Source organism: Grammomys surdaster, unplaced genomic scaffold (assembly GCF_004785775.1).
Source record: "Grammomys surdaster isolate TR1022 unplaced genomic scaffold, NIH_TR_1.0 60, whole genome shotgun sequence".
Taxonomy (NCBI): domain Eukaryota; kingdom Metazoa; phylum Chordata; class Mammalia; order Rodentia; family Muridae; genus Grammomys; species Grammomys surdaster.
Window position 1 is genome coordinate 2,958,739 of NW_021604562.1, and position 11,830 is coordinate 2,970,568.

Sequence of the window (11,830 nt, forward strand, 5' to 3'; positions counted from 1 at the left end):
TAATAAACTCTCCTTAACACTATACATTGCTTTGTCCAAGAGTGGGATAGACCTGCTAACAAGATTTGTGCTTATTGTATGCAACAGACTTTCATTTATGTTGTTTGTCCAAATAAGTAAATGATTCCCAATATTATGACATACATAAGATTTAATAAAATTTACAGTGCATTGCAGAGCCTGGTTACTATACAGAATTTAAAAGACTTATGTTGAATTATAAATATTCATTGTATAAACAATTTTCAAAACTGTAGAGATTCAAATGTAATGAAAATGTAGATAAACCTCAAATTATTGTAATTTCACTAGTAATATTATATATTTTATAATATATTTTACCATCTACAGTAATATTTATGTTACATTGAAATAGATATGCCTAAATTCTCTTTCAATATATTTGTAGTATTCAGAAACATATACATAGAATTTGGTAAATAAGATCTGAATTTGTAAATAAAATTGATAATTAATACTTTCACACATGTTCACATCTTATTTTTCTAGAAAAAAATGGGATGAAAAAGACACCCAAATATTATCAACAAAAATATATTAATATAAAATATGAATTGATAAGAAAAGAAATATGAATTTAAAAAGTAATGAATCAATGTGTCAAAGTTCTTTTTAACTGATAATTTTACAATTTTATGACATTTCTATTACAGTGAATATAGTTTATTGAATCAGGAAAGTATTATTTTTGAGTATTTCATACATTAATTATACATAATAACAAGATAGAAATTATTTTTATATATTTTAAACCAGAAAACAAAATAAATAATGTTCTTGTGATAATCAATATGATATTTGAGAAAACACCACAAATATATTTAAAACAAATTATATAGTTATGCATTGAATACATGCACTTATGGCCAAAAGTTTAAATTTTTATAAAAGTAGAATTGCCAGTTATTCTCAACTGTTTAGGCAATGTACAATACTAATAAGTGTTTATTTTAAAATAAAAAATTAATACATAAAATACATAAATTGACATGCACTTATTTGAAAACTGTTTTAGTTAGGGTTTCTATTGATGTGAAGGGACAACATGGCCTCAGCAACTTGTTTAAAGAAAAACATTTAAATTGGGGCTGGCTTACAGTTTCAGTGGTTTAGTCCATTATCATCATGGGAGGAAACATGGTGGCATGCAGACAGACATGGTGCTGGAGAATGAGCTGAGAGTTCTATGTATTGACCCACAACCAGCAACAAAGAGACTATGAGTAACAGTGGTGTAGCATGAGCATATGGCACTTCAATGCCTGCACCCACAATGAAACATTTCCTCCAACAAGGCTGCACATGCTCTAACAAGGCCACATCTCCTAATATTGTTAATCCCTATAGGCCAAACATTCAAACATATGAGTATATGGGTGTCATACTTGTGCAAACAACCACAGAAAAAATATATAATTTAAATTACTGACCATGATGGGTTTATGTTCTACAAAACACCTTTGTTTGCAGTATTATAGTATTTAATTGTAACCATGTGTGGTTGATATTATTAACCTTGTTTTATTATTATCAAAGTGGAGCCTAGAATGCTAAAATATTCTGCCTAAGTTCACTGAATTTGGCATCAAAATCAGCACTGAAAGTCAAGATCTCTGCACCATTCGAGATAAGAAAAATTTTAGGGTAAATATAATACCTTTAATGTACATTACTGCCATGGAGATTCTGGAACCCACTATATAATGTTAGTTCCTGTTCGGAATAGTCTTGGACACTGTAATATATGAAAACAATAGGAAATAAAATGTACTAAATCTTTAGGCATTTTCTCTGGTAGAGGAACCCTATCTTCTATACTCACATTCTGTTAAGTATAGAAAATCTTAGTGCCTTTCTATATATCTGTAAAGGGAGAGGAAAGCATACATGACATGGCGTTGTTTTGTTCCTACAGAGCCTTGGTGCCTAATTCAAAATTTTTTCTACTGAGTGTTCCACAGAGTAGAAGCTGTCCTTGTGGTAACTGACACTCCATTCCTCAAGAAAAATGCATTTGATTTTTTATTTAGTGATTATTTTTAAGGTTTAGAAAGAGTCAGATACAATACATGTAAAATTATAGATCTCCTACTTATTAGATATGCTTACTTGTATAAATTTAATGCTTTTTTAAATTCTCTGAGCTTCATATTTTTATTTGAAAATCTGAGATAATATATGATATTATAGTTGTCATGAATATATAATAATTATCACATACTTTCAACTAGAAAATTCATAGTAAATACCTTCATTAATCATAGAGACAAAATAAATGTGAAGACTAATCAAAAAACTATAGTAGAAGTATATTTTTTTCGAAAGCATCAGAAGAGATTATTTCTTGGTAGTTCCTGATTCACATAAAAAAGTTATTATCAACTTTGCCTGAAGATGGTGAGATGCTCAGAAGTCTATCAGGTATGGGAATAGTATTGGACACTCTTACTGAATGGAATGTGTAAGTCACACATGGGTCAAATGTGCAGTTTTATATTCATTCTTATGTGAGAATAATGTCATGCAATAACTTCCATATTTCATAAGTCAGTACTCTAAATAGTCTAAAAAGTTTCATTCAGATTTGGTAACATTTGTTCTTTTCACCCAGTTACACAGGAGGACTATACTTAGTTCTATCCCCATTTAAATTTGATCAAGAAATATACCTTGTTTTGTTCACTAAATACGACTAAATACTGTATTCCTTAGTCTTGTGTGTATTAAGAAGAAATCTCTATACTGTACTATATTTATTTATGTTTCTTTAAGGAATTATGTTTTTTTTTTTTTTACTCTGTAATATATAACTATAGAACCTTACAGATTTCATGGTACTGGACTTTGGAATCACTTGAAGGAAGTGTTTAATTGATTAAAGGACAAATATAAATCCAAACTCACATTTTATTTACATATTTATACGTCTTGATGTGCCATATTATGTGTGGTATATGGATCCTTAAAACAAATCATAGTTGTGACAGGAAGTGTGGAATACAAAGGGTATTTATCATTATAAGGATACAATATTAATCAATATATATGTGAGCTAACAATAATATGCTTTCTGATTTTCATTACTGATGGGTAATCTATTCAATAAATATTGACATTGTAGTCTCTTCCCATTGCAAACATCATATGAATTCAGTTAAGATTTTCATGGCTTTCACTTTTTGATTAATCTTTATCATCTCTAAAAAGTAATATTTAGTAAAGTATACAAAATTAGCCCTTCATAATTTTGCTTTCATTATTACCAGGCCAAGAAAATATATAACTGAAATTAATTCTCGTACACATGTAAACCTGCAAACCTTAGAAAGATTAGTGGATAATAGAGTCCAAATAAGGGTGTTTTGAACATTAACCCAGGAAGAGTTGATGTTTGAAATGTATGATCTTGTGTATTAGTGAGCATAGTATTTAGTCAGTTTGGTTCAAAAGGCTTTGTATAATGCTTGGAAAACATCTGCAAAGGTAGATTGGGAACTTCATTCTTCACCATCTAGTGAATAAGATTTGCTGAAGACAAATTCCATGTTATTATTCATCTCAATACAGTTCCTGGAATTCTTTTCATTTTACATTATCTTGTCAAGTATATTTAAATAGTACTAGCTATCCTAATGCTGGAGAACCTATAATGGAGAACAATTAGTCACTTTGCCTACTAAATTGTATAACTTGACTGGCAAGGTGTCTGTCTCTCTGTCTCTTTCTCTGTCTTTCTCTGTCTCTGCATCTGTCTGTCTCTGTCTGCCTGTGTGTGTGTGTGTGTGTGTGTGTGTGTGTTTGCACTCAAAAAACCTTGAGTCAAAGATATCTGCATTTATCAACACTGAAGATCCTAGGATTAGAGCCTAACAGAGTGAAAAATTGGGACATAGGTGAACATGAGAAAGTTTAGCATAGAGACAGGAAGAGCTTTTATTTTGCATTTATTGTGACCTGTCTATCAGTTCATTAGTAGTTTATCAATACACTAGTATCAATTTTTGTTAGATAAAATAAAATTAATATATGACTTCAGCATTATTTTACAAGTTTCTATTTGCCTTTTATATAAGAAGATTATTTCTAGTACAACATTCTTTTATGCTGTGAAAATAAATATTGAGGGGAATATTATATGTTTCTGTGGATTCATATTTAATTTTGTTATCAATAGTCATAGGATGTCCCAATATTGCTATATTCCCTTATCGTCTAATCTCAAATTTCTAGTTTTCAATGTATATCTGATTTTAATCCTATTTTATATAATAAGTTTAATAGACATGTTAGTAATAAAATATTTTGTTGTACACTTACTTTAGTTGACTTTTAAATCCTTACAACCTATATCTATCTATCTATCTATCTATCTATCTATCTATCTGTCTGTCTGTCTGTCTGTCTGTCTGTCTATCTATCTATCTATCTATCTATCCATTTATCTTATCTATCCATTCATGACTTATATATCTAACATGGAATATATACATGTTCCAATTTTTGGCACTGCTTTTGGTAATTGGGCTGTTTAGTCCAGACAGAGTTGACAGTTATCAAATCCTTGTCTCATCTTCTCATGTGCTACATGAATTTACAGACTTGATCCACCAAGTTTAGCTTACACTTCTAATAAAGATAACTGTGTTCTACTCATTTCCCAAACTAATTTTTATCTTTGTGATTGTTAATCTTTGTTGTCAACTTGACATACCTAAGAAGGTATTGGCTCGGTTAGATTGACTTGTGGATTGGCCTGTAACATATTTTCTCAATATCTATTAATCTAGAAGGGCTCAAACACACTGTGTGCAGTGTCATATCTGAGTAGGTGGACTTGGATTGTATAAAAATGCTAACTAAGCAAGCCTAGAAGCAAACCAGAAAGGTTTATTCCTCTGAGGTTTCAGAATAGAGCTATTTCTCCGAGGCTCTCTTTATGAGACACTATAACATGAAAGGATAAAATAAATTTCATTTTGTTCATAATTTTTGATCACAGTAATAAAGAAGCACACTATAGTAAGTCCATGACTTTCGATGTACTCAATTACTGTCCCCTACTGCATGTATCTGCTCAATGGGGGAATGCCACATGTGTGTATAATAGATTGACACAAAATGTAAAATGTTCCTAATTGAACCCTCATGTAATAATAGTGTAGTCTTTTATCTAGTGCCAGTACTTGAATGCCTTGACTTATTTCTGTCTCAGGAATTTTATTTCTTTTATTCTTTTTGCTTATAGCAGCATTTATTCTTATCTTTCCATTGATTTTTCATCTCGTAATTTCCATTCATATAAAGAGATAGATAGATAGATAGATAGATAGAGAGAGAGAGAGAGAGAGAGAGAGAGATTTGAAGTGGTAAAGCCCACCTACTATATCAGAACTTTGTAGTAAGAAACAGAAGAGTAATATGTGAAACCAGCCTAGAAAATATAGGAACAACAACAAAAGCATATCTACCTGGAAACCTACTGGCCACCATCATGAAATCAAGTAGGCACACTTTACTTTTTTTTTTGTCTCCTGATTCCAATTCCCTAGTTGCATACACAGCCCTGTTGCAGAAACTTGCAAGGACTTATCTTTCCTTTCTGCCTGCATTCCTTGGGGACTCTCCAAATTCTCACTGGATGCAGCCAGTCTCTTTTTGTAAGCTACCAGCATCCAGAGGCACTCTATACCCACAAGCCCGCTGTTCACAGTAGCCTGAGAATCAGGTGAGCAATATTTCTTAACCTCCCTGTCCTCCATTTTCTATTCTCCAGTCTCATCCCTATCCCTGTAGCAGACTACTTTCAGAGTTGCATCTTCCTTTTCTACCTTTATTTCCTGGACACACCAAAGATTCTTCTGGCAGATTCATCTTTCTCACCACTTCTTGACAATTCCCATTTCTGCAGGTTAGCTCACAATACTTAGAACCATATTCAAGATGGCATACCTAAACTCTATAGAAACAAAGAAGAAATAGGTCCCAATTGAGTTAATAGCAAGATAAACTCATGGTTAAAATTAGTAAAATAGAAACAGTAAAATAATACAAAAAATCAATAAAACAAGCAGTTGGTCCATTGAGAAAAACAGTAATATTGTTGAACCCTACACCAAAAGAACTAAAAAACACAGAAGATCCAAATTTAACAATATTGGAAAATACACCTGAAACATAACAACAAGCAGTAGGGAGGTACAGATAGTCATAAGGGCATACCTTAAGAAACTACACTACCAAATTTGAATATCAAAAGAAATAGATAACTTTCTTGGTAAATGTCACATAACAAAGTTAAATCAAGGTCAGATAAGCCACGTAAGCAAACATATAAGGCCCAGTAAAATAGAAGCAGTGATTAAAAGTGCCCCCTCCACAAAAGCCCCAATTTCAGCACAGAATTCTACCAGACTTTAAAATCATAATTAATGCTAATACTCCTCAAATTATTTCACAAAATAGAAAGAGGAGCATTGTCAAAATCCTTTTATGAAGCCATAATTACCCTGATACCCATACAACATAAAGACTCAATGAAGAAAGAAAATTGCAGATTACTTTCCCTTATAAATTAAGATGTATAAATATACAGTAAATAATTTCATACTGAATGGAACAGCACATCAAATACAGCGAAGTGTGTTTTCAGATACAGAGTATTCCTCAATGTTGATGAAAGACAAAAAGAGATGGATTGATAGAGAAAGACTGAGTTCTATAAGAATTTGCAGAGTCCCCAGGGAATGGAGGCAGAAAGGACAAACAGGCCCCTACCATAACTGGAGATATAAGGATGAGTCAACAAGATAAGTCAATAAATATAACCTATCATATAAAGAAACTGAAAGAAAAAAATCATGATCATATAATTATATGTAGAAATGGTCTTTCACAAATCCAACACTTGTTCATGAAAAAAGTTCTGGAGAGATTAGGGATACAAGGGACGTACTTCATCATAATAAAGCTAATTTGTTGCAAGGCAATAGCCACTATCAATTAAAATGGACAGACACTCAAAACAATTCTATTAAAATTAGGAACAAGAAAATGTTGTTTACTCTCTCCATACCTAACTCAATATAGTACTTGAAGAATTAGTCAGAACAAAAAGACAAATGAAAAAGATCATGGAAATACAAATTGGAAAGGAATAAGTCAAGGTGTCTTTATTTGCAGATGATCTTATAGTGTATGTATGTGATCCTGAAATTCTTACAAGGAAACACCTAGTGCTGATAAACTTATAGCAAAGTAGCTGGATACAAAGTTCACTTTTGAAAATCAATGGCTATAATAAATAAAAATGACAAATTATCTGAAATATTAATCAAGGAAATAATACCTTTCACAATAGCTTCAAACAACAAAAAAATATCTTGGGGTATTTCAAACCAAGAAATTCAAAGGCTTTTATGATAAAAACTGTAAGTATTTTAAAAAATAAAATGAAGAACATATCTGAAGATGGAAATATCTCTCATGCTCATTGATTGGTGGGATTAATATAGTAAAAATAGCCATCCTACCGAAAGCAATTTACAGATTCAATCCAAATATCTTCCAAATTCCAAAACACAGATTGTGAAAGGATGGCTCTCAGCTTTATGTGGGAAAGGAGAGATAAAAGAGTCTAAAATAGTAATTTAGAAATATTTTATGGGTATCACACTCCTTAATTTCAAGTTGTACTACAAATGTATAGTTATAAACATTCCATGGCATTGCCACAAAACAGAAAAATTTATTAGTAAAATTGAAGTCCTAAACATAAATCCACATAGATATGAAAACATTATTTTTAATAAAGTCCAGAAATATACACTGGAATAAAGACAGAATCTTCAAAAAATGATTCTGGTCAAACTTTAGATCCATACTTACCATTCTACAGAAAACGCAACTCCAGATGGATCAAAGGCCTGTACATTGAATTAGATACCCTGAACAGATAGCAAGGGAAAATGTGAAATAACCTTGAATTCATTGCCATAGAAAAAGCCATTTTGATCAGCACACTGTCAGCATGGGAACTAAGATTCATGATTAATAAATGGGAACTCATGTAACCGAGAAGCTCCTGCATGGGAAAGGACACTATCATCTGGACTAAGCAGCAGTCTGCAAACAGGAAAATATTTCACCAATGAAACCTCCAATAGTGGGCTAATTCCAAAATATATAAAGAATAAAAAAATAAATGAACTAAAAAAAACCCTACTAGATATAAAAAAATCAAATAACCCAATTTAAAAATGAGGTACATATTTAAAGAGAGTACTCTCAATAGTTGTAATTGAGACAGGAATATAGAGACTGAAATTGCCACATCCTATAGGCAGGCAGGATTTCCAAAGGAAGGAGGGAGACATCACCCAGGAACTTTTCAACCCAAATTTTCCTTGGCTACAAGATGTGCAGGGATAAACATGGAGCAGATACTGAGGGGATGGCCAACCAATGACTTCTCCAACTTGAGACCCATCCCATGTGAGAGAGCCCACCTCTGAGACTATTGATGATACTCAATATCATCAATAGTATGCTATGTTTGCATACAAGAACCTAGTATGACTGTCTTCTGAGCATGTCTGCTTCATTAAGCAGCAAATGGAGGTAGATGCAGAGACCCACAACCAAGTATCAGGAGGATCCCTTGGAGTTTTGTGGAAGAGTGGGGGATAGAAATGAGCATGTCAGAGGGGAGGGGTCAACGACACCACAAGGCAACCCACAGAGTCATGAAACCTGAGACCATGGAGGTTCACAGAGTTTGGGCCACCAACCAGGAGATATACAGCAGCTGGACCAAAATAACCTATGTATATTTATACCAAATCTGCAGTGTTGTCTTTATGTGGTTCCCCTAATAGGAAGGATGGGAGCTGTTTTGGGTTCTGCTTCCTTCCATTGGATGTCCTTCTCCCATACTTGGACTGCCTGGTTTGGCCTCAATCAAAGAAGATACGCATAGACCTTCTAGGACTAGATGACTCAGGGTGATGTGGCACCCAAGTAGGGGAGAAGTGGAGAGAGCAATAGGGAGAGGGACTTGTAAGGGAGGGACTGGGAAGAGACAAGAGAAGGAGACTGTGATTGAGACTGTGATGACATGAATAAAAAATTAAAATAAAAAAGCAATGTTTAATATTTTAAGACATCAGTTAAATGAAAATCAAAACTATTTTGAGATTTCTTCTTACATCTCTCAGAAGGCTAAGATCAACAAAAATGTGACAGCTCAAGCTGATGAGGATGTGGAGTAAGAGGAGCACATATATATTATCTGTGAGAATGCAAACTCATACAAGGACTGTGAATATCAGTGTATTAGTTTCTAAGAAACATAGGAATTAATCTATCTCAGCATCCAGCTATACCACCCACAGGCATATACCCAAAGATACTTTGTCCTATCACAGAGACATTTTTGTTATTCTATTCATAATATCCAGAAGTTAGAAACAACATAGATGTTCCTTTAAAAAAAAGAATGGAAAAATATGAACTATTACTAAGCTTTAAAAAACAGAGACATCATAAATGTTTCAGGAAAATGAATGGAGCTAGAAAAATTTTTTGTTGTGTCTCAGATCCAGGAAGACAACCATGGTCTGTAGCTGCTTAAGTTAATGATACAACAACAACAACAACAACAACAACAACAACAACAAAAACTATAAAGGATATGTACAAAATAAGGAACTAGAAGGAACAGATATATCTTGTTGGGAAAGTTAAAGAGAATAGATAATTATACATGGATAGAGAGGTGGAGAGGTGGGATCAAATTGGGAGAGAGGAGAGGGAGGTACTGAAGGAAATCCAGGAGATAGCTAAAATTAATGGGCATTTGAGAGATAGTGTGGAAATTCAATACAGTAGAAGCTTCCTAAATTATATTAATATGAAGGCAATCGAAATGAGTTTTCCAAACAATGATAAAGTGATGATATAAAATAAATATAAATCATAAAGCAATAATTTCAAGATGGTAGTGGCAGTTTGAAAACATCAAATTTGTATACCATATACATTGAAGAAAGAGAAGAAACTTCCTTTTGGGGATATTTTATTTGTTTACATTTCAAATGTTATCCCCTTTCTTGGTTTCCCCTCCACAAATGCCCTATGCTATCCCTCCACTCTGCTTCTATGAGGGTGTTCCCCTACCCACCTACCCACTCATAACTCACTGCCCTGTGATTCCCCTACACTGGGTCATCAAGCCTTCACAGGACCAAGGGCCTCCCCTCCCACTGATGCTAAATAAGGCCATCCTCTGTTACATATACAGCTGGATCCATGGGTCCCTTCATGTGTACTCTGGTTGGTGGTTTAGTCCCTGGGAGTATTGAGGTGTCTGGTTGATTGATATTATTGTTCTTCCTATGGGGTTGCAAATTTCTTTAGCCCTTTCAGCTCTTTCCCTATCTCCTCCTTTGTGGTCCCTGTGCTCAGTCCAATGATTGACTGCATGCAACTGGTTCTGTATTTGTCCGGCTCTGGTAGAACCTCTCAGGAGACAGCTATACCAGGCTCCTGTCAGCAAGCACTTCTTGCTATCAGCAATATTATCTGAGTTTGTTGTCTGGATATGGGATGGATCCCCAGGTGAGGCAGTCTATGGATAGCCTTTCCTTCAATCTCTGCTCCACACTTTGTCCCCATATTGCCTTTAGACAGGAGCAATTCTGAGGTAAAAATTTGGAGATGAGTGGATGTTCCTTCCCATGTCCTAACCGAGGGCCTGGCCTAACTTCTGGATATGGTCTCTACAGGTTCTCCCTCCTCTTTTGGGGGCATTTCATCTAATCTCATCCCTGTTGGGTCCTGGGAGTCTCTTGCTTCCTTGGCATATGGATCTTTCTGGCTACTCCCAGTTCCCTATCCCCCATTGTTTCACACCTCTGTTCAACTTCCTGACCCTCTGTATAAGATCCCTGTCTCCTCTCATACCTGATCCTGACCCCTTCATTCCATTCCCCCTCCACTGTTCTTCCCTAGTCCCTCCCAAGAAAAAGCTTTAAAAATAATTGTAACAAACTTTCTCAGAAAAGAGATGTGGAGCCAGGGACAGGAAGTGCTAAACAGATGATACTAACAAGAAAATAACTTGTCTTCATCCAATTATCATTGAAACATTAAATATTCAGAAGCAAGATATATTAAAAATGACAAGTAGAAAAAGTCAAGCCACTTTGAAAGGCCTAACAGTCAATAGATTATACCTAGCAAAGCAAGGTACAGCATGTCATGATGCAAGGAGAAATAAAAATTTCTATGAGAAAAACACTTGAGAAAATAGGAGGAAGAGGCAGGTGGATCTTTGTGAGTTTTAGGCCAGCCTGGTCTACAGAGCCTGGTCTAGGATATCCAGGGCTACACAGAGAAATCATGTCTCTAGGTAAATAAATAAATAAATACCAAACAAACAGACAAAAAGAATTCATGATATTTTGCAATGTGCACATAGTATTGCTATGTATCTAGGGATGGTTGATAACATTTATACCCAATAACCTATAAGCATAATGTTTTATACAATGTGTAAAGTTTACTTTTGCATTATTCAAATGCTGATTTCTCTGCCCTCACATCTTGTTTCAGTACAGATATGACATTTTAATGCTTACACTAAGAATCTTCTGTCTCAAGTTTCTGTAAACAGTTCTTACCATTTATTTCTCTGCTTGCCAATAAATGCTGATTACTCAATGGCTGGGCAATGGAGAATAGAGTGGAATATCTGCCAACAAAAGAGAGAGAGAGAGAGAGAGAGAGAGAGAGAGAGAGAGAGAGAGAGAGA